The following is a 24,524-nucleotide window of genomic DNA, read 5'->3' on the forward strand; positions in this document are numbered from 1 at the left end:
CTCTCTGACAGGAGGCCTGTAACTAGTGGTGTGCAGCAGGGATCGGTGCTGGGTGCGTTATTATTCGTCATCTATATCAATGATCTGGATGATAATGTGGTAAACTGGATCTGCAAATTTGCAACTGACACCAAGATTGAGGCATAGGGGTAGCGAGGAAAACTATCAAAACTCGCAGTGGGATCTGAACCAGCTAGAAAAATGGGCTGAGAAATGGCAGATGAAATTTAATGCTGACAAGTATGAGGTTTTGCACTTTGGGAGAACCATCCAGTGTAGGTCTTACACAGGTGAGCAGTGAGGCACTGAGGATTGTGGCAGAACAGAGGGATCTGGAAAAGCAGATCCATAATTCCTTGAAAGTGGCATCATGGGTAGATAGGTTTGTAAAGAAAGCTTTTGGCAAATTGGTCTTCATAAATATTGAGGATATTATCTTGAAGTTGTATAAGACGTTGGTGAGGCCTAATTTGGAGGACGGTGTGCAATTTTGGTCACTTGGTTACAGGAAAGATGTAAATAAAATTGAAAGAGTGCAGAGAAGGTTTACAATGATGCTGCCGGGACTTGAGGACCTGAGTTATAAAGAAAGGCTGAATCGGTTAGGACTTTATTCCATAGAACATAGAAGATTGAAGAGAGATTTGATAGAAGTATACAAAATTAAGAGGGGGTATAGACAGGGTAAATACAAGCAGGCCTCTTCCACTGAGGTTGTTGAGATTACAAGTAGGAGTTATGAGTTAAAGGTGAAAGGAGAACACGAGGGGAACCCCTACACTCTGAGAGTGTGGAACAAGCTGTCAGCACAAGTAACACACACAAAATGCTAGTGGAACGCAACAGGTCAGGCAGCATCTATAGGAAGAAGCACAGTCAACGTTTCAGGCCGAGACCCTTTGTCAGCACAAGTGGTGGATGCGGGGGTTGATTTCAACATTTAAGAGAAAGTTGCATAGGTATGTGGATGGGAGGGATATGGAGGATTGTGTATGGTCAGAGTACAGGTCGATAGGACTAGCCAGATTAATGGTTTGGCACAGACTAGATGGGCTGAGGGGCCTGTTTCAGTGTTGGCTCTAATACCTGATAAATGGATTGTACATCCCCTGAGCATATTTTATACTCTGGGTTTTCAGGTCAGCACACAGGAGGTTGGCTCTTGCTAGACCAAAGGGACTCTACTTCAGTTTGAATTACCACCTCCTGCTAATTATAATGTTAGCTTTAATATTTACCAACATAGTCATTTTGCAAGCTTTCAAACACCATAAAATTTGAGCAGGAAATATTACAATAATAAATGTCATTATTGCAGCATAAAACAAAAAAATTCTTGTAAGGAACAAGAAAACAAGAAGAATATTGGTCATAAAACAATCTCTGCAGTTTATAAATCGACTGGGAGCAGAAGAAAATAAGTTAAGCTGTTATTTCTCTTTTCATTTTGTAGATCTGTGACATAATAGAGCACTGACTCACAATGAAATTTATTTTAAGCCACGGCAAAGGCTGTTTTCTCCCCCTGTGTGTTTGTATCTATATGTTTTATTAAAAGCAATGAAATAGAAACAAATGTCTCGCAGTTTGAAATGAAAACAGAAATAGGGAGTTTATGCCTAACTTAAATAGAGTACTGTTGAAAACATATTTGGAGTAGTGTGTATAGTATTGGTCTCCTTATTTAAGGAAAGATGTTGGTAAATTAGAAACATTTCGAAGAAGGTTTACAAGCCTGAGATCGCTAATTTTTCTTCAAAGGAAAGGGCAGGCTTGTATCTCTGGCAATGTAGAAGAGCAAGAGGTAACTTGATTAAGACAGGTAAGATCCTGCAGGGTCTTTTTAAAGTGGATGTACAAACACTATTTCCTCGTGGGAAAATCTAGAAAGAAAGGACACTAAAAGAGCTAAGCCACTGAAGACAGATGTGATATTTTTTCTTTTCTCATGTCTTTGGAGCTCTTCCTCTAAGGCCAGCCAGAGGAAACAGTCTTTTAAGGCAGGAGTAGATGGATATTTGATAAGCAAAAGGCCCGGTGGGACTGGAGTTGAGAGGTTATCATTTAAAACTGAAATTGCAGAGCTGATATTATTAAATGGTTTGAGGGACCAAGCGGCCCACACCTGTTTATAATTTGTCAGTTTGTACTTTCATAAACTAACCATCTAAGACAGGGGTTCCCAACCTTTTTTATGCTATGGACCCCTTACCATTAATGAGGGGTCCATAGGTCCAAGGTTGTTCCCTGATCTAAAAGCTTCTTTCAAAAACAAAAAACAATCTACATTTGCACGGAAGCCTTATACCATGATTTCATGGTGAAATAACTCACTGTTATGTAAATTCTTTTGGTTAAATAATATTTATTTAGCAATGCAATGTGGAGCATCCCTTTCGACCCAGTGAGCTGCACAGCCCACAAACCCATTTGTTTAATTCTAGCTTAATCACATGTAGCCCCCAGGCCATCCTCAGGGTCGCTCGGCTCGCTGTTGTCTAGGGAAACAGCCCCCGGCCCCAGCAAACTGGGTAATCAGTTTGTGTGGATGCTGTGTGATGTACCCCACCCCGCCCAAATAACAGACAATACACCAGGACCAGATACAATTAAGTGGTTTACAGTTTATAGATATTACTGGAACTATATAATTAATAGAGAATAAAATATAAAAGGAAAATAAAAGGCGCTACACTTATCAAAAGTTCAATCTCTTCGTGCACAAAACAGTTGGAGCTCGGGACCCTTCTTCTTCACCCTGTGACCGCTCGAACCACCTTGACTGGCTGCCTGGGACCAACAACGGTGGTCGACCAGCCGCTCCACACAAGTCCGTCTCCGTCTCTTCTCCTCGTCAAATGCCCCGCCCGGGGTCCGACCCCATTAGCGGACTCACAGCACCTGGTCCATTCTCTGTCTCTCTCTCTGGCCTTCTGCCCCAAAACCCCACACATACAAAAACTTACAGATACACCAAAGTCATAACAACTATCCCAATTGGTTCATAACATCCTCTTATCACCCCCTAACCCACAACAAGCTGCTAGCGCAAAGCTTTCTCAGCATTTAACATAACAAAGAAGCATTCCCGATTATAACATAACAAAGAAGCCATTTTAATTGCCTCCGCAGTAACATAAAAGACGAAACCCCCTTACACACAGGACACTTTACAATGTCCAATTAACCTACTAACTGGTATGCTTTTAGACTGGGAGGAAACCAGGGCACCTGGAGGAAACCCACGTGGTTGACGGGGCGAACTCGTTACCTCCTTACAGACAGTGCTGGAATTGAACTTCGAATTCTGGGATGTCCTGAGCTGTACAGCATCATACTAACCACTGCACGACGGTGGCTCAGAGGCTTTAAGAGGAAATATACTTGCTGATAACCCTAGCTTTGATGTTTTCTTCACTTGCCTGTGTGGCACATTCTCTGGATACTAATTCAACCTTAGAATATGCACAGATTGCCAGGATTCCCTTTCTTTCCATACTCTGCTGCAGGTATTCCTCTTTAATTATCCATCCCTTGAATGTTACTACTTAATCTGAATCCATTGTCTTCTGGATCCCAAATCATAAAACTATTTTTCTTCATATGGTGTCCATTTCTTTTACCAGTCACCTTAAACCTATTCCATTTCAAACATTCAATGTAAATTTATTATCAAAGGGGAGGCGGATCGAAGTTAAGATGGCGCTAAAAGGCAACTCCTTTGTTTGCATCTTTGGGAACAGCTCTATTTCCATCTTTAATATATTTACTTTTCCCTTTCAGGGTTCTTTTGATGACCCTGACCTGGAATTACATGCTGACTTTGGTTCTTTTCAGGAAAGGGACCCATTCTTGGGGTTTCAGGACTGGCCGTTGTTCGGCATGCCAAGGGTTCGTACTGAAGAGTCCGGCTCGGATTTGGAAGCCTAAGATCTCAGGGCTCTGGAGACGGGTGGATCGAGGGTTGGTGTAACGGCAGGAGACCCGAGTGTCATCGGCAGAGTCAGAAAATCTATTGCTGTGAGCCCAAAGACCCGGGATCTTTGCGATCTTCAGGCACAGAGCTCGAAAAAAGTGATGCAATGGATTTTTAACATTGTAAACCAGCGAGTTGTTTGTTATGTCTCCCTGCTCTCTGGGAAAATGGAGACACCCCCTTCTCCCTTATTAGGGAGAGAGAGAACCTGTGGTATGTCAAATGCCGGGTGAAACACAAAGTCTTTGGGGTAACTGCAAGTCTGAGCCTTTGCTATTGCCGAGCTCACGCTTGAGTGCTTGGTGGCAGATGCTGATGCTTGCTTCTTTTTTGCCAGTGGGGGAAGGGGGACACTTCTCGCTGCCGCTTATGCGTGGGGGGGAGCTTTTGGGGTTCTAACGTTTGACTGTCATTCATTCTTTGGGGGCACTTCTCTGTTTCCGTGGATATTTGTGAAGAAAAAGCATTTCAGGATGTATATTGTATACATTTCTCTGCCATTATATTGGACCTTTGAACCTGTGAAGTACGTACTGTATACGTCACCCTATCCTGCCCTGAGGTTCATTTTCCTGCAGGCATTCATAGTAGAATGAAAGAAATATAGCAGCATCAATGAAAAACTATAGACAAGTAAACAACTGGCAGACAATCAACGTGTGAAAGAAGACAAACTGTGCAAATCCAAATAATACAACTAATAGTTACAACAATCAATCAATCAATAAATACTACTGAGAACATTCATTCTCCACCGGATTCACGCCTCCAACCACCATTTCTTCTCTTTCCTCGCGTCCAAGAAGGACCACAAGCTCGCCCGCCTGGAGCCCACGACGATGACCGGCTCCAGCCCGGACCCCGACCCCTCAGACCTCGACTTCTCAGGCCTTCGGCAGGCCGAAGACCCATCTGCCTCTGACTCTGACCCCGACCAGAACCACGGCTTCCGGGACATGGGCACCAGCCCCCGGCGGGCCATGGACTCGCTGGCCTCCGACCCCGACCTCAGTTCTGGGGCCCTGCAGGCTACAGGCTCCGCCACCCCCAGCTCCGGATCCAGCTCGGACCGAGGTCCCGACCCTCTCCAGACCAGGACCCCTCTTACTGCCGCTGGGTCCTACCACCCGTCTTATTCCCCCACTACCCTCTTTCCTCCCCGCGACTCCCAACCTTCCCTCTACCCCTCATCGCCCCTCCATTCTTCTGATCCCTTATCCTCCCCAATCCCCTCTCCCTCCTGAGACCTCCCACCCTTCACCCTCCTCCGACCCCAGCCCCAACCCTTGCTGTGTCTTCACCATCCCCTCTGACCTTTCCCTCTCTGAGACAGAACGTTCTGTCCTTAGCAAGGGCCCCACTTTTGTCCCCCTCAGTCCACACCTCAGTGAGTTCTGTGCCCGCCATGACGCTGAACTCTTCTTCCGTCGCCTACATCTCCGAGCCTACTTCTTTGGCAAGGATTCCCCTCCCCCTACTGATGACCCCTTCTCCTGTCTTCAACCCTCCTCCTCCTCCTGGACACCCCGCCCAGGCCTTCTACCTGCACTCGATCTTTTTATCTCCAACTGTCGCTGAGGCATCAACCGTCTCAACTTCACCACTCCTCTCTCCTGTTCCAACCTCACTCCCTCTGAACGCCCTGCCCTCCACTCTCTCCGCACTAATCCCAACCTCACCATCAAACCCACTGACAAAGGTGGAGCTGTAGTAGTCTGGCGGACGGACCTCTACCTCACTGAGGCCAAACGACAGCTCCCTGACACCTCTGATTACTTACTCCTGGAACAGGACCCCACCAAAAAACATCAAACCCTTGTCTCCCGTACCATCACCGCCCTTATCAACTCCGGAGACCTTCCATCCTCAGCTGCTAAACTCATAATTCCCATACCCCGTACCGCTTGGTTTTACCTCCTCCCCAAGATCCACAAGCCTGAATGTCCCGGTAGACCCATAGTTTCTGCCTGCTCCTGTCCCACCGAACTTGTATCTGCCTACCTGGACTCCATTTTGTCACCCATAGTTCAGTCCCTCCCCACTTGCATCCGGGATACATCCTATGCCCTCCACCTCTTCAATAACTTACAGTTCCCCGGTCCCAACCGCTTCATTTTCACTATGGATGTCCAATCCCTATACACCTCCATTCCCCATCAAGAAGGCCTCAAAGCCCTCCGCTACTTTCTGGATAGTAGACCTCACTAATTCCCCACCACTACACTCCTCTGGTTGGCAGAACTGGTTCTCACACTCAATAACTTCTCTTTTGGCTCTTCCCACTTTCTTCAGACTAAGGGTGTAGCTGTAGGAACTCGCATGGGCCCCAGCTATGCCTGCCTCTTTGTTGGTTATGTGGAACAGTCTGTGCTCCAAACCTATTCTGGTACTGCTCCCCAACTTTTCCTTCGGTACATTGACGACTACATTGGTGCTGCTTCCTGCACCCACGCTGAGCTCGTCAATTTCATCGACTTTACTTCTAAATTCCACCCAGCCCTCAAATTCACTCAGTCTATCTCAGACACTTCTCTCCCCTTTTTCAATCTCTTGGTCTCCATCCCTGGAGACAGACTGTCCACTGACATCTTCTACAAGCCCACTGACTCTCATAACTACCTCAACTATACCTCTTCCCATCCCGCCACATGCAAAAATGCCATTCCATATTTCCAGTTCCTTCGTCTCCACCGCATCTGCTCCGAGGATGAGGATTTCCGTTCCAGGACATCTCTAATGTCCTCTTTCTTCTAGGATCGTGGTTTCCCTTCTGCTGTCATCAATGATGCCCTCACCTGCATCTCCTCCATTTCCCGCACTTCGGCCCTCACCCCATCTTCCCGCCACCACAACAGGGACAGAGTTCCCCTTGTCCTCACCTACCACTCCACCAGCCTCCGGATCCAGCACATTATCCTCTGCAACTTCCGCCACCTTCAACAGGACCCCACCATTAAGCACATCTTTCCCTCTCCACCCCTCTCTGCTTTCCGCAGGGATTGGTCCCTCTGCAACTCCCTGGTCCACACATCCCTCCCCACGGATTTCGCACACGGCACTTATCCCTATAAGTGCAAGTGCTACACCTGTCCCTACACTTCTTCTCTTGCCACCATTTAGGGCCCCAAACAGTCCTTCCAAGTGAAGCAACACTTCACTTGTGAGTCTGTTGGGGTCATCTATTGTATCTGGTGCTCCCGGTGCGGCCTCCTCTACATCGGTGAAACCCGACGCAGATTGGGGGACTGCTTCGTCGAGCACCTCCGCTCCGTCCGCCACAACAGACAGGATCTCCCAGTAGCCACCCACTTCAACTCTGCTTCCCACTCCCATTCAGATATGTCCATACATGGCCTCCTCTACTGCCATGATGAAGCTAAACTCAGGTTGGAGGAGCAACACCTCATATACCGTCTAGGTAGTCCTACCAGCCCCTTGGTATGAACATAGAATTCTCCAACTTCCGGTAATTCCCTCCCCCTCCCTTCCTCTAACCCTATGTCACTCTGCCCCCTCCCCCAGCTGCCTATCACCTCCCTCATGGTTCTGCCTCCTTCTACCACCCATTGTGTTTTCCCCTAATCCTTCTTCACCTTTCCTACCTATCACCTCCCTGCTTCCCCTCCCCCACCCCTTTATCTTTCCCCTTACTGGTTTTTCACCTGGAACCTACCAGCCTTCTCCTTCCCACCCTCCCCCCACCTTCTTTACAGGGCCTCTGCCCCTTCCCTCTACAGTCCTGATGAAGGGTTCCAGCCCGAAACGTTGACCGATCTTTTCCACGGATGCTGTTCGACCTGCTGAGTTCCTCCAGTGTGCTGTGAGTGATAGGTTCTTGAAATTGTCAATAGGTTCTGCAATCAGTTCAGAGTTGAAGTAGGTGAGCGAAATTATCCACACTGGCTGAGGAGCCTGATGGTTAAAGAGTCATAACTGTTCCTGAACCTGGTGACTTGGGACCTGAGGCTCCTAACCTCCTTCCCGATGACAACAGTGAGATGAGAGCATTGTATTAGTTTATTAACCCACCACCAATTGCAAACTTTTGCTCTTTATTTACTCTGCTCAGTCTGAAAGACCTCTATCAATTCTTCTCTTTGTCTTCTCTGTTTGGAGAATTTACATCAACAGAGTTCTGATTAAATTTCCAACAGCTTTTTTTCAGCATTAATAACTAAACTCATAAATATTCAATAGGTAATATTCAACACTGCCCATCTTGACAGACCAATTTCTTGATGTTCTCAACAATCTGGTGTTCAGCTGGCTCAGTCCTGATTGTTATAATTATTTTTTTTACAGTGAATACAGAACACATCTTTTATCAGGTTATAACACTGAGGCAATGTCAGTAATGAAATGGAATTCAACAGATTTAGGTACCAGCTCTGCTTTACATTGGTTGATCTCAGACATTGCAAAAGACAGACTCACATTCTTACAGACATCAGGATTTCATTAGTTATTTTAATTACATTATGATAATAAAGAGCAAGACATAATGGCTGAATTTGAAAAGCCACAATTTGGTCAATGAAGGATGCTCGACAATTGTGGCAGGGCTTGAATGCTATCATGTCTTATAAAGTCAAATCAAACAACAGAGACAACAAGGGGGCTTTACTTCCAGATGAGCTCAATGCTTTCTGTGCTCGCTTTGACCATCAAAAAATGAAGAAACCACCACAAACTCCCACAGCCCCCGATGATTCTGTGATTTCAGTCTCTGAGGGTGAACACACATACAGCTTACAGCCCAGATGGGGTACCTGACCAAGTACTGAAAACGTGTGCTGATCAACTGACTGTGGTGTTCACTGAGATCTTTAACCTCTTACTTCAGCAGTCTGAAGTACCCAGGTGCTTCAAGCAGATTTCACGTTCACTGGCGCCTGAGAAGAATGTAATAACCTGCCTCTGACTATTGCCCACTAGCGCTTACAGTACACCCACAGTGATGAAGTGTTTGTGAGGTCGGTGATGAAGCACGTCAACTCCTGCCTGAGAAGCGACTTAGATCCACTCCAATTTGGCCCACTGGAGCAACAGGTCCACAGCAGAAGCCAGCTTATTGGCTCTTCGCTCAACCCTGGTACATCTCGACAGCAAAGATGCATACATCAGGATGACCTTTATCGACTACAGCTCGGGATTCAATAACATCATCAACTCCGAACTAATGAATAAGCTTCAAGAGCTTGGTCTCAATACATCCTCGTGCAATTGGATACTCGATTTCCTCACTCGTAGGTGGCAGTCAGTTCGGATTGACAACAACTTCTCCTCCACAATCTCCATTGGCATAGGTGCACCACAAGACTGCTTCCTCCCTTCCTGTACTCATTTTACACTTATCACTGTGTGGCTAAGCACAACTCGAATGTCACGTTCAAGTTTACTGATGACAATACTATCTTCCAGCCAAATGAATGATGACAAATAGCATATGGGAGAGAGACTGAAAATCTGGCTGAGTGATGCCACAGCAACCACCTCTTACTTAATGTCAGCAAGAACAAGGAACTAATTATTGTATTCAGGAGGAGGAAAGCGGAGGTCCATGAGCCAGTCCTCACTGGAGGATCAGCAACTAAGTTCCTCAGTGATATCATTTTGGAGGACTTGTCCTGGGCCCAGCAGGTAAGGGCAGTTATGAAGAATGCACAGCAGCACCACTACATGACTTCTAAAACTTTGACAAACTTCTATAGATGTGTAATGGAGAGTACAGTGACTGGCTGCATGATAGCCTGGTATGGAAACTCCAATGCCCTCATATGGAAAATCCTACAAAAAGTAATGGATACGGCCCAGTCCATCACAGGTAAACCCTCTTCACCATTGAGCACATCTACATGGAGCATTGTCACAGGAAAGCAGCATCCATCATCAGGGAGCCCCACCACCCAGGTCATGCTGTCTTCTCGCTGCTGTCATCAGGAGGAGGATACAAGACACTCAGGACTCTCACGGCCACATTCACGAACAGTTATCACACCTCAACCATGAGGATCTTGAACCAAAGGGAATAACTTCACTGCCCCATCATTGAAATTTTCCCACAACTTATGGACTCATTTTAGAGGACTCTTCATCTCATATTCTCAATCTTTATTGTTTATTTATGTATTATTATTATTATTATTATTATTTCTTTCTGTAATCTTTTACACAGACTTGTTGAATGTTCATTGATTGGTTATGGTTATTATTCTATTTTGGATTTATTGAGTATGCCCACAAGAAAATGAATCTCAGGGTTGTATATGATGTCATTTATGTTCTTTGATAATAAATATTTTGAACTTTAAAAGAAAGCAATCCAATCTGTGCATCACAAAGTTTGGTTCTTACTGCACTGTTATTAGAACAATTTCTGTGTGACTTGTTAGACAGATAATGGATTAGTTTGAGTGTTGTTTCTTTTATTACAATACTAAGGAAGTATGACATTGTGTAATTTACCAATTTCCGCTTAGACTTTAAACCAAAGCAGTACCTGCTTTCTCAGGAGGAGTTCAGAAATCTTGTTCAAGGAAGTGGCGTGTAGTCAATATCTATTTTCAATTGGCATCACCAAGACATTTTATCTTCCCGTTATTGTTTGAAGAAGCTTACTGTGTGCAAATTGTTTATTGTATTCCTACATTGCATTAATTAAAAAAACACTTCGTTGTCTGTATGATGTTCTGGGTCTTTGTGGAGTCATAAAAACACTAAATGAGTTTCTTTTCCTAACTTCTTTTGAATGCTGTGTAACAAGGATACTAAAATACATTGATTAAATTGCTGGACTTTTTTCTCAGGACTTAACATGTTGATCAAGAAATAATAGTTCTTGGGGAAATGTAAATACAAATAATTAAATTAATCTGGAATGAAGAAGTAATATCAGTAATGGTGATCATGGGACTACTAGTCTTCTTAGACAATCTATTGGAATAGAGGATAATTAGCTTACACTCAGTTTTGTGGGTTCTGAGTGGCCAATACAGAAAGCTCATTCTACCATGGATAGGGCAGGAAATGCTTGGAGGGTAGGAAGGTACATGGCTTGAGTGGTGACTCCTTTCTTTGTTTATGTGAAGGTTCTACATGCTCCCAATGCTGGATGTTGAGGCTCTCAATTCCATCCTGAATATTCCATTTTCTTTTCCTGGCTTGATCTGGTTTGATCTCAGTGTCCTATAAGAGCATAAGGCATAAGAGCAGAATTAGGCCATTCGGCTCATCGAGTCTGCGCCAACATTGCATAATGGCCAATACCCTGCTTTCTCCCCATTACCTATGCTGTCCTGACTAATCAGAACCTATTGATCCCTGCTTTAGATATACCCAATGACTTCACCTCCACAGCTGTCTATGGCAAGCAGTTCCACAGATCCACTACCCTCTGGCAAAAGAAATTCCTCCTCATCTCTTTTTTAAGTTAATATCTCTCTATTCTGTGGCTGTGCCTTCTGGTCCTGGACTTCTCCACCATAAGAAACATTCCCTCCACATCCACTCTATCTAGGCTTTTCAACTCTCCAGACCTTGAATCACCAGTGTAGTGAACCCTTAACTGGCTTCTGATCTGCCTGGTGGATGGAACAAATTGATGGTGTAATTACAGATGGACATTAAATTCAGCCTTCCAGTGATATCCACATCCCCTGCCCAAAATATATATACGTTTGTATATAAAAGAGTTTTTTCATACGGAATTGTCATTTTTTTCATGATGGGTGAGTGATGGTGTACAAGATACTACAGGTGCAAAACAACCCAATAGCATCAGTTCAGACCATTATTTGGTAATTTTATCACTGAAATTAAGCTGATAGTGGAGTAGTGAGAGAACTCAACATTGTCTGGAATATAGTCTATCAGCTGGATTTTTAAAAATGAATCAGAATCAGATTTAATATCACTGATATATGTCATAAAATTTGCTGCCTTTGCGGCAGCAGTACAAAGCAATTCATAATAATAGAGAAAAAACATAATTTACAGTAAGTGTATATAATAGTTAAATTAAATAAATAATTGCAAAAATAGAAATAAAAATGTAATGAAGTAGCATTCATGCATTCAATGTCCATTCAGAATTCAAATGATAGAGGGGACAAAGCTGTTCCTGAATCACTGAGTGTGTGCCTTCATGCTCCTCCCTGATGGTAGCAATGAGAACAAGGCATAACCTGGGTGATGAGGGTCTTTAGTAACGGATGCTGCCTCCTTGAGGATGACCCGGACACTTTGGAGGCCAGTGCCCATGATGGAGCTGACTAAGTTTACAACTCTCTGCAGCTTCTTTTGATCCTGTGCAGTAAGACCCCTTCCCCCCCCCCACCCCTACAACCAGATGGTGATGCAGATCATCATGGTACATCTGTAGAAATTTGCGATTGTCTTTGGTGTGTTACGTAACCGGCAACAATGAATATCAATTGAGACAGGTTATATAAAAACAACCAAACATTTATTAAACACGGATAAACAATTCAAAAAAACAAACGAAAACCTTAACCGGAAGTTACCCGCTATGCAGCCGTTCAACAAATCATCACTCGGTACTGGTTCTTAAAGCGTTAAATGTGAAAACAGTTCTTAAAGCGGTAAAGTCAGATATAGTTCTTAAAATGGTAAATTCGAAAGTCCAACAGATTTATACGTTCAATTGGGAGAGACTTCTCTGGAGAAGGATTTCTTCATAGACGCGACTTTCCTGTTGGTTTTGTCCAAAGGATTCACGATGCAGGAAATAAATGGTTTAAAACAACTGACCTTAAATTCTAGAGACCACCTTGCATGAACTCTTTGCTCTTTTGGCAAAGAGTTATCTTCGATGCAGGTCACTACTCCTTCAATGAAGACTCAATAAAGTCGATCCTTTGTTAAACTGCTGAACGATACCAACTCCTCTCAATCCTTCGGGTCCTGTACTTTGATAAAGTCTTCACTCTCCCGTACTACTGCTGGAATAAGGTACATCAACACATCTAGCAAAAATTTCCAGTCCAGCACTATTGTACCTTGCAACAGAACGTAACGCTCTGTTTTAAAAATGAAACTGCATCATAAAAACAAATACGCAACAGAAACGGAGACACAGTAATGTTCCAGCTGGAAAACTAAAAACTAAAAACTAAAAACTAACTGCGTCATCTGAGGTCTTACCTTATATACCCGTGGTGCGCATGTCATCACGTGACCTCACATAGGCAGGAAAATTGTATCAGGTGACCTCCAAAAGACCATTACATCATTCTCCCCCAAAAAAATCACAGATCTCCTTGAGGTATGTAACAGGTGACATACCAAACCTCTTCAAACTCCGAATGAAATATAGCTGCTCTCGTGACTTTTTTTGTAGCTACATCGATATGCTGGGTCATATGTTGTTACACCTGTCCTTTAAGGCGGATGTATGTTTTTCCACAGCACAATTTGTGGTTCTCCAAAGGTGCCAGGTATATTTTCTCCTTCAGCCAATATCCACAAAATCTGGGCTTTTGATCTCATCTGCTGTTTGAAGTACTTCAAGGTAGCTGCTGATTGTTTACTAAAGCTTAACCATACTTCAGAAGTAATTGCTCAGAAATGAAGCATCTCGAGATATCTTAGAATGTTTAATAGAGTTACACAAATGCAAGCTGGTCTCTAGAATTAACATTTCGATGATCTCTGGGTTAATTATTCCTGTTTAAAAGTAGGATGTTTTCAAAACTTTTTTTCTGAAGAATTCTCAAGAAACATTACAACTGCTTCGTGATCCATAGTTGTTGCTTGGCCTATTGAATGTTCCCAGTTTCTTTTAATGGCTGAATTCATAACTAGTTGGTGAAGGCACAGTTCAATGTTACACTAACGGGTACAGGTGTTGATGATCAGCTGAGTCAACAGTTAACCTTATCTCTAAGTTAAAGATGAATAAAGACCAAACAAGAGAAAATCTGCCGATGCAGCACATATGGGAAAAAGTAGAGTCAGCGTTTTGGGCTGATAACCTGGCCTACTGAGTTCCTCCAGCACTTTACGAATAAAGACCAATCAAGTTCTTTGTAGATGGTTTGCACTTTCATGCACTCTCAGATGCTTAGTAATGGCTAGTGTTTGGGAAATATTCTTCCAAGGAGAGTTTATGAGCACAAAACAGTCTTATTTTCTCAACACAGGAATACTAAGCTCACCATGTTTCCTTGTCATACCTGAAGCTATGTGTGAAAAACATAAGGTTTGGAAAATCTGTAGATATACATGAAAAAAAACAGGGATTTAGCTGTCCTTGGCAACTACGTGGGTTCAGTTGTTTTAAAGTTAAAGGAACCTAATTTGTCTATACTCTTTTGTGTTTAGTGGGTATGGGTGAAAATAAGCCTCATAATGATTCAGGTTTGTGAGAATTTCTTCAAGCAACATGCTATCAGTATAGATACTATAGTATGCAATGCTAGACCTGCTCAGTAGATTTTTTCAGGAAATCAGAAAGAGTTTCAGCTGGCAGCATTGCTTTATTTGTTGAGATCATCTCAATCATGGAAATTGTAAACTTAGAAATGGGAATTTAACAGTAGCCAAAATGAAGCTGCTGGAGAGTGTGAAGCACCCTCACAATTAATGCCAAAGCATTAATTGTGATATATTTTCTGCCTGCAGTTACACTGCACTATTTTGCATCGCTGACTCTGCTTTGTATTTCTGCCAAATGTGCAGAAAGCTGCCCGATTATAGATGTGTTAATTAAATTCCAATAAGCTGGCTTCTGAAAATAATGCAAATAAGCTGCACTGCCTTTATACTTTTCTTGGCGAGTTTGCCAGAGAAATTATTTACGATGATTGGAGGCTGACTGTTCTGTGCTAGAGATCCCTGTGAATAAACCAAGACATTTCTAATAAGATTATAATGAGGATTTGGAGTCCCATTTTTCTGACACAGGAAACAGAATTAATGGCGGTGCAGTCAAGTGTTTTAATGAGCTTAAGGTCCACCAGTACAACATGAAATATGCTAGAATGTTCAACATGATCATTTATATGAAGAAAGAGCTTAAACCAATAAAGACAATCGAAGAACTTATTGCGTTACTGCTTCTGCATAAATATCTCCGATGTGGTACTTAGGATGTGTGGCATTGTAAGAGGAGCCATCTTTTAGGGGAAGTGTTGAACTTCCATTTTGCTCAATGAAATTGGTGTAAAAGATGTTTTGGCACTACTGTTAAAAAAGATTAAAATAGTTGGCCTTCACAAATCAAACACTGTACCCAGCTGGAAGCCTGAAAAGAGTTTATTTGTCATATATGCTGGGAAAACACTAGATCCTTTTTCACAGAGTACAGGAGTTGGATTGTTACGTTGAAGTTGTATAAAATATTGGTGAGGTCTAATTTGTACAATTGTGAGCAGTTCTGTTCACCTACCTACAGGAAAGATATTAATAAGATTGAACGAGTGCGGAGAAAGCTTACAAGGATGTTTCTGGGGTGGAGAACTAGGGAAAGATTGAATAGGTTAGGATTTTATTCCCTGGAGCATAGGAGAATGAGGAGAGATTTGATAGAGGTATACAAAATCATGAGGGGTATAGATAGGGTAAATGCAGGCAGGCTTTTTCCACTGAAGTTGGCTGAAGCTAGAACTAGGTTAAGGGTGAAGGTGAAAAAGGGGAACGTGAGGGGGAATTTCTGCATCCAGAGGATAATGAGAGTGTGGAATGAGCTGCTAGTAAAAGTAGTGGATGCAGGTTTGCCTTCAACACTGAAGAGAAGTTTAGATAGGTACATTAATGGGAGGGGTATGGAGGGCTATGGTCTAGGTGTGGGTTGATGAGACTAGGTAGAATAATAGTTTGGCACGGACTAGATGGGCCAAACAACCAATTTCTGTGCTGTAATGCCCTATGACTCTATGAACAGGAAGGCTATTTCTGAAGTACTGGCCGATAATGTTCCATCAGTCACGAAAACCGTAATGTAATGCAAATAACACACATCAAAGTTGCTGGTGAACGCAGCAGGCCAGGCAGCATCTCTAGGAAGAGGTACAGTTGACGCTTCGGGCCGAGACCCTTCGACAAGGGTCTCGGCTCGAAACGTCGACTGTACCTCTTCCTAGAGTGCTGCCTGGCCTGCTGCGTTCACCAGCAACTTTGATGTGTGTTGCTTGAATTTCCAGCATCTGCAGATTTCCTCATGTAATGCAAATTTCTCTTTGTGTCTTTGCTTGAGCTAAGTGTATTCCAGATGTGTGGATATTTACTAAACGCAAGTCCTGGTAAAGACATACTGTCTGATAATCAATTACGTTCCTATAAAGTTGGAATCTGAATTCCTGTTACTGAGCCCAGATTAAATTATAAGATTATTGATGTGGTTTTGAGCAATCTTACACCTTATGTACTTTGTAGAGAATAGATGCAGTAGAACAAAAAACAAAGTATCCTTAAATCTCCATGAACTAAACTTCGTACTTCCATCTGACTGGGTATAAAATGCTTGAAATATCACAAGATACCAAAGAAGGACGAAAACCTGAAAGAAATTAGCCACAACCATTAATAAACTCGTGTGAAACCCAATGGGGATTATTTTGGCGTAACAGTGGAAATAGAAGCTGTGCTAATAAGACATGGAAAGTTGGTTTTTAGTGGTTCTAATTGTAAATTGCTCCAGGTAGAATTGGACTGCAGGTAGTAAAGCAGGTACAGCTCCAAGTCTGCACTCACACACTATGGAATTAGCTTGGAGGAATATAAATGGCCTCCTTTCTTCCATTACCATTGAAGGTATGAAATGTTTTCAATTTCTTTCATTCTATAATATTAATAAATGGTCACTGATTTAAAATATCAAGGCTGCTTATCTAATTAACAAAAAAGTAAAGCTCACAGTGTTCTTACTTACTGTAGCTTTCTCCACAGGGAGAGAAATTCTCTCCAGCAGATTTCACATTTGGCTGCTCTGATTTATCTGCTGTGGTCAGCCTAACATAGAATATAAATGGTTCCTTTCATTCTTCGGACAGCTTATTTGGTTGGAAATGCATGCCTTGGGTGGCTTTTTGTTCTATCGTTTACTGTCTTCATTGACTTATACAGTTCAGTGTCTCTTGGCGCATGTCCATATGCTCTCTCAAGTGGGAGGGTTCACGACCAGCATTCAGTATTCCAGTTCAGGCAGAGTGCCTGAAGTTTAATTCCTTGGCCAGCTGGTGCTTCTGACACCTCACTCTAAAGGTACTTGAAAATAGTTTTCATGGAGATAAAGAGAGATTAGCTTTATTTGTCACATGTACATCCAAACATACAGTGCAATGCATTGTTTACAAATCAAATTGAGGATTGAGCTGAGCAGTCTACAGGTGTTGCCACACTTCTGTTGCCAACGAATCATGCTTACAACTCACTAACCCCACTCATACATTTTTGGAATGTAGGAGGAAACCATAACAGCTGGAGGAAACTCAGGTGATCACGAGGAGAATGAATCTGCAGGAATCTAACCCCGATCGTACAGCTGGTATTGTAAAGCGTTGTGCTAACCACTACACTACCATGCCATCCCATGAGGATATATCTGAATGTGAAATTCTCAAATACTCTGTAACTCAAACAATACTTTAGAATAATAGTGCCAGAGTATATGAGCTTCAGGCGAGCAAGGAATTCCATTATACTCTGGTGTATATGTCGGTAAACCAATCTGAATCTGAACAGTTTTAAGACAGAATTCTAATTAATGTAGACAAGAGATTCCGCAGGTGATGAAAATCTTGAGCAACACACACGAAATGCTGGAGAAACTCAGCAGGTCAGGCAGCATCTATAGAGGGTAATGAACAACTGAGGTTTTTAGAAAGAACCATTGATGTTTTTAGAAAGAACAAAAGAAAGAAAGATTGTTCTTAATTGTTACCATGTACATCGAGAAGGAAACATACCATGAAAAGCATTGGTATGGGTCCAAGACAATGGGCTAGGACCTGATGAATGGTCTCCCCTTCATATAGATTCTGCCTGAACTGCTGAATTCCTCTTGCATTTTGTGTGATTTTCTTCCGCAATAGGTAGACTTTGCTGCATGTTCCAATACAAATGATACATAAACTGTGATCTGACCGACACAGAATGTTCCCATTTAAGAAGCATCAGAACAGAGGGAGAGAGCCAATGAATTCTAGGGAGCAGAATTGATGCTGCTGTTGAGAAAAGTCCCACAAAGGTGTTTCTGCTTACAGTAGGAATGGAGTTTCCCTCACCTTTCTGTCTATCCACCATTTGTAATAATTTTTTAATGTCTTGCACTGTCACAAGATCAAAGAAGATGAAGGTGCATAGCTGCCACCCCGGATTTGGGACGGCACCCACTGACTGACTGACTGTACAGCTGCCGCTTAGAAACATATCTCAGTGACAATAAACCAGATTCTGGTTCTGATCCTCCCAATCTCCTGGGAAACAGGGGGTGAAGTTTTGTTTAACCTCATCCCCTCTAGTCTGAAGGAAACTCCAAGTAAGGAGCCCATGATTAAAGACATTTTCTCAGGTAAATCAAATAATGTACTCCAAAAAATGGAGAAACACAGTGATCACTCTGTCAGAATAGCTGAAGTGAACTCCCGTGGCTGGTAGTATGGTGACACTTCACTGTTAGATATTCCAGGTTGGGTGAGCAAGAACTTGCCACCATTGTCACATCTGAGCACCATGAGGAGCTGATAAGGAAGCAGAGGCACTCCGCTTCTAACTTTGCCCAAGGACGTTGTACAGTCCAACTGGTGAATTGAGAAGCCCTGAGGTTGTATGATGCAGTTAAGTAAGGCAGATGTAACTCAATTTTCAGTGAGGCATAGCACACAGCAGTGCCTCTACAGGCTACCTCTGGAGGCAGTGAAGCCTGCACTCAATGAGTTGAACTCCATGGTCAACACCCTTGATGTGATGTACCCTGAGGCCGTAATCAAGAGTGTGTTAACAAAATACTACCAGCACCTCTTCCATCCCACCAGGCCCCAAACTCCTGTGTTGAGGACTGTGTACCAAAGTGGACAATCTGGATGCTTCCAAAACAGAAACCATGGATGAACTAGGAGATCCATGCTCTGCTGAACATCAGGTCTGAGGGTTCAAGTCAGATTTACGAGGAATCAAGATATGACCTCCAGAAAGCAATCAGAGATGTCAAGAGACCATGCCAGTCCAAAACTGAATGTCAGACCAGCAGTTAATTTTGACAGTGCTTAACATGATATGAGGCAATATTTCCAGCAGAAGTGTATCCCTTCCTGATGAACTTAATCCATTCTATGCACGTCTTAAACAGAAGGGAACGGGAATGTAATCACTCATTCCGACAGCCTCCAATGCACCCAAACCCAGAATTGGAGATGTAAGTTCAGTCTTCCAGAGAGTGAACCCACAGAAAGTATCTGGGCCAGATGGTGTCCCTGGCTGTTTCCTTCTATCCAGTGTAGATTATCTAGTGGGGAACTTGCAGTCATTTTCACCTTTCTCTGCTTCAATCTGATGTTCCCCCTGCTTTAAGATTACTTTCATCCCAGTGCTTAAGGAAAACAAAGTAATGCTCCTTAATAATTACTGCCAAGTAGTTCCAACATTTACCATCATGAAGTGTTTCAAGAGATTGGTCATGGAACATATCAACTCCAGCCTGCCAATCAATCCTGACCCACAGCAATTCGCTTACCATTGAAGCAGTCTGCAGTAGACTCTATCTCCTTTGGTCAAAACTCATTTTGGACGGAGCCTAGATGCTCAGCGCAACAACTTTCAGTCTATGTCAGGTCTTACTGACATACAGGAGGCCATACCGAGAGCACAGGATACAGCAGGTGACCCCAACAGACTCGCAGGTGAAGGGTCGTCTCACCTGGAAGGACTGCTTGGGGCCCTGAATGGTAATGAGGGAGGAGATGTGGAGGGAAGTGTGGCACTTGTTCCGCTTGTAAGGACAAGTACCAGGAGGGAGATCAGTGCGGAGGGGGTGAATGAACAAGGGAGTCGAGTAGAAAGTGATCCCTGAGGAAAGTGGAAAACATGAGGGAGGGATCCCACCAAGCACATCCATCTGCCAGAAGAAGCGGGATTTCTACTTCCCGTTCCAACAGGTCAGTCCATGGCCTCTCCTGGTGCCGCAATGAGGCCACAGTCTGACTGGAGGAGCAAAACTTTATATCCTACTTGATGGCATGAACATTGATTTCTAGAACTTCTGGTAATGGCCCCCCACCCCCCACTCTCTCAGCTCATCTTGTTACCTGCTCATTATCTCCCTCTGGTGCTCCACCCCCTTCCCTTTCTTCCATGGCCTTCTATCCGATTCCCCCTTCTCTAGCCCTTTATCTCTTTCACCAACCAACCTCCCAGCTCTTAACTTCACCAATTTCACCTATCGCCTACGACCTTGTACTTCTTCCTCCCTTCCCTCCACCTTCTTTCTCTAACCTCTTTTCTTTTTTTCCAGTCCTGATGAAGAATCTCGGCCTGAATTGTTGACTGTTTACTCTTTTCCATAGATGCGGCCAAGACCTCTGAGTTCCTCCAGCACTTTTTGTGTGTTACATCAGACTATTTCTTATTGGCTACAGCTCAGCCTGCAGTACTGCACTTTCAAGTAAACCTCTCTCCAAAATCCTGGGCCTTGGACTCATGACCAACAAACTGTAGTCAGTAGTGTTAGGAAGTAACACCTCCGTCACCACTGTCTTCAACACAAGAGTTTCAGAAGGCTGAGTCCTCAGCCCTCAACCCTAATCCTTGTGCCCTCACAACTACGTGGCCTGATCCTGTTCCAAGTCTATAAAAAATATTTGCATATGATACTACTGTGGTGGGTCATTTCTCAAATAAAGGTGGGTCTGAGTACAAGAAGGCAATGGAGATCCTAATGACAAGGTGTTTTGATGGCAATTGTCTGCAAAATAAAAGAAATGGTTCAGGAAGGGGCGGGGTGTACATACTCCTGGTTAATTCCCTGGTGCCTGAGGTTGCAATGGTTGAGAGTTTCAAGTTCCTTAGAGTTAATATCACTAGTAACCTGTCCTGGTCCAAACGTGTTAACTCCATGGCAACAAAGCTCACCAGAGCCTCTACTGCCTCAGAAGCCTAGAGAAATTTGGCACGTCCCCTTTGAACCCCACACATATTTAATCAATGCACCACAGAATGTCGACTGTACTCTTTTCCATAGATGCTGCCTGGCCTGGTGGGTTCCTCCTATGCTTGTGTGTGTGTGTGTTGCTTAGATTTCCAGCATCTGCAAATTTTCTCCTGTTTGTGATGGAATGCCATCTATCCCGATGAATCGTGGCTTGGTATACCAACTGCAAGAAACCACAATGAGTTGTGGATACAGCCCAAAACCAGCCTCCACTCCATGGATGCTGTTTACCCATCTTGCTGCTTCAGTAAAGCAACCATCATAATCAAAGACCCCACCCACCATCTCCCCATTCTGAAGATACAAAAACTTAAAAGCTTATACTATAAGATTTAATATCAGCCTCTGCCATGTGGTTTGAACTATTGAATGGTTCTCTGGTGTGATAAGGTAGACTCTTATAATCTACCTTGTTATGACCTCGCTTCTTACTGTCTACCTGCATTGCACTTTCGCTATGAGTGCAAAACTTTATTCTGCACTCTGTTACCGTTTTAACTTCTACTGTGCACTGTGTAATGAATTCTCTGTATGAATAGTATGCAAGAGAAGTTTTTCACTGTACATTGGTATATATGGCATTAATAAACCAGATATTTTACTAATTAAAATAAAGTCTTCAGAGCATAATGGAATTAATGCTGGTCTTGCTGAAATCCTAGTAAACTATCCATAAAGGCCTTCCAATGCTTTTTCAGACATCAATGTTCTAAAACATCCTGCAGCAAGCAATTTTCTTGTTCACATGTCCATCCACCAAAGCCAAACATCTTCCCACTGGTTGCTGGCTGGTAGTGATTTATTTGGTGAAGGATGATATTGGCATCGCCATTCAAAATGATTCTCAAGGCACTGACGCTGCTCTGGTTAAATAAATGCAAAGAGAATCTGCAGTTGTGGTTATATACTTTAAATTAGCACCAATATCCTCAGGGATAACAAAGTTAATTCCTAGCAAACTGGTTGTTTGTTATAGAGGGGTTTAGGTAAAATGCTTCAGTGCTAATTGACCAATTTAATAATCCCCCAGCAAATATCTGAAGTGACAATTAGCTCCTTAATGATTTCCAGGATAAACATTTTCTGTTCACTTCAGTTTATTTACTAAGGCATTTTACACTAAACACAGGCTAACTTAGCCTTTCTGCTTAAGACCTATTTAGGACAATTATATCCCTGATTTATGGTGGAAAATTTATCCCTGTTGACTTATATTTCCTTTTCCTTTGAGGTCAGTTTGATTTTTCTTTCCTTTTCATTTGAGATCCCAAAAAGGGATTAAAAGGAGTGAAAGCCAAGTCTGAGTTTATTCCTTTGTGTTTGAAAACTGACTTTTCAAAGGTGTACTTTGCCATTCTGCAGTCAGTGACCAGCTTTAACTTTGACTGGAGACTTTATCACATTAAATCCCTTTCATTTCTTACCATTATTTATTGCCAAATGACATTAGGTGCAATTCATCCAATACATACAATTTAAAATTTGAAATTCTGTGGTTTAAGATGTACTTACAAATCTTTGATTCTTCAACCCTATGCTCCCCAGTTTCAGCTTTGGAATTTCTTTCTTAAGTCCTGAGCTGAGTGGACAATTGCTCTCTAAATATCCTAACTTTGTTCATATATTACTTTTCTCAATACTTCATTTGTTTGGAGTTAATCAATCATTTGGGGATCTATTTTATACAAAGGCCATTCCATTAATGTTTATGAGTACAAGATGCCTTTGGTCGCTATTTTACACCAGTCACAATATCTAACTGACTGACTGATATTCTCTTTATAAATTCAAGTCCATGGTTCAAGATAAATAAATATCTCTCTCCCCCTCCTCCTCCAGGGTTTTCATGAATTTTAATGAATGTCAGCAATATTTAAAAGGAGCTCTTCTTCACGCCTGATAAACTTGTTTGTTTTTGAATCGTAAGATTTGGATCTTTTTTTTAACAACTAGGGACGGCGAATTGCCTTTGTTATAATTTACTTTCCTTAGGCTTGGCCTAGATTTTGAATTCAGCCCATTATATTCCATTGTGACTTAATTAGGAGCTGTGTAACAGAATAAATTGAATAGCATATATAAGTGGAAAAATACTGTCTTATTCTTTAACAAGCTAAGAAAAGTTAGCTTGTCAGGAAGGTGGGTGGTCACTGTGATGAATCCCAATCCTAATACATGCCATAATATTCTGGAGTCTAAGGTATATCCAAGTTAAAGATCATGGTCAGATCCTGATGGTTCAAAGATTTCTGTATTTTAGAGACTTAGAGTCAAAGAGTAGTCCTGTGCATTTAGAAACCATTCAGGTCGTTTAGCTTTTGAAACAATCAAGAAAAATTCACCCACAGATCAATTCGATGATACCGGTGATATAATAATAACTGTGTGTTGTCTACATCTTTCAAGATTCAGTTCTATTGAAGTTAATGTGGAATGCCAACACACAGACGCTAAAATATTTTGTGTTCAGCACCTCAGCACAATTTCTTGGTGAATGATTCTCAAAAGAAGCACTTCTGAACGGGCATTCTTAATTTAATAACTTAAAAATAGGTCTGACATAACTGTTATTACAATCATGACGGAAATTTTATTTTCTCTGTCAGTTTGGTACTGGAGGACTTGACCTGTAAGTGGGATGCGGAGCATTCGAGTAACAAGTCAGCTTTTAGAAAAGTTAGAGATGGAAGAAAAACTTGCAATTTTTATCCTTTTATAATCACAAACAATGAAGTGTTTTTAAAAATGCGACACTGTAATACAGCTCTACTTAGGTATCACAATTGTTTCAAGAAAATTCACAATGATCAATCATATCATTTTTTGGGAGTGTTTGCATATTTGGTAGGTGATGCAATTCATATCAGAATTATGTGCAGCATAGCTTGAATATGATGTTATAGAAACAATATTACATATGTTCAAGTAAAATATCAGTACATACTAAGTTGTGCATTGGGTCCTGGCTGTGTAAAAACAATGTCAGTCACATTTCCTGCATTTCAACAGTGACTAGGTTTTGTGACAAGGTGAATCAAGGCTTCTGCCTCAGCTAATGATTTAGCCACTTTAAAACATCCATTCCTAGATGTAATTATATCTACAAAAGGGGGGATAAACCTTGAGACAACATGAGAAAGGGATAGTGAGAGACAGAGAGATAGAAAGATAGTGAGAGAGGGTGTGTGTGTGTGAGAGAGACCATTAGTATCTCTTCCCTCTAAAACAGGGGTTCAAAATCATTTTTATACCACAGACCGTGGACCTCTCATGGTGAATCTCAGCTCGAAAAGATACAGCTTGATGCAGTTCCTTGCATGGAAAAGGCAACAAGGTCTTCAGCTCCCTGTCTGCTTCCTGCTTCCTTTCTTAAATAAAGGTGTA

Source organism: Mobula birostris, chromosome 19 (assembly GCF_030028105.1).
Source record: "Mobula birostris isolate sMobBir1 chromosome 19, sMobBir1.hap1, whole genome shotgun sequence".
Lineage (NCBI taxonomy): Eukaryota > Metazoa > Chordata > Chondrichthyes > Myliobatiformes > Myliobatidae > Mobula > Mobula birostris.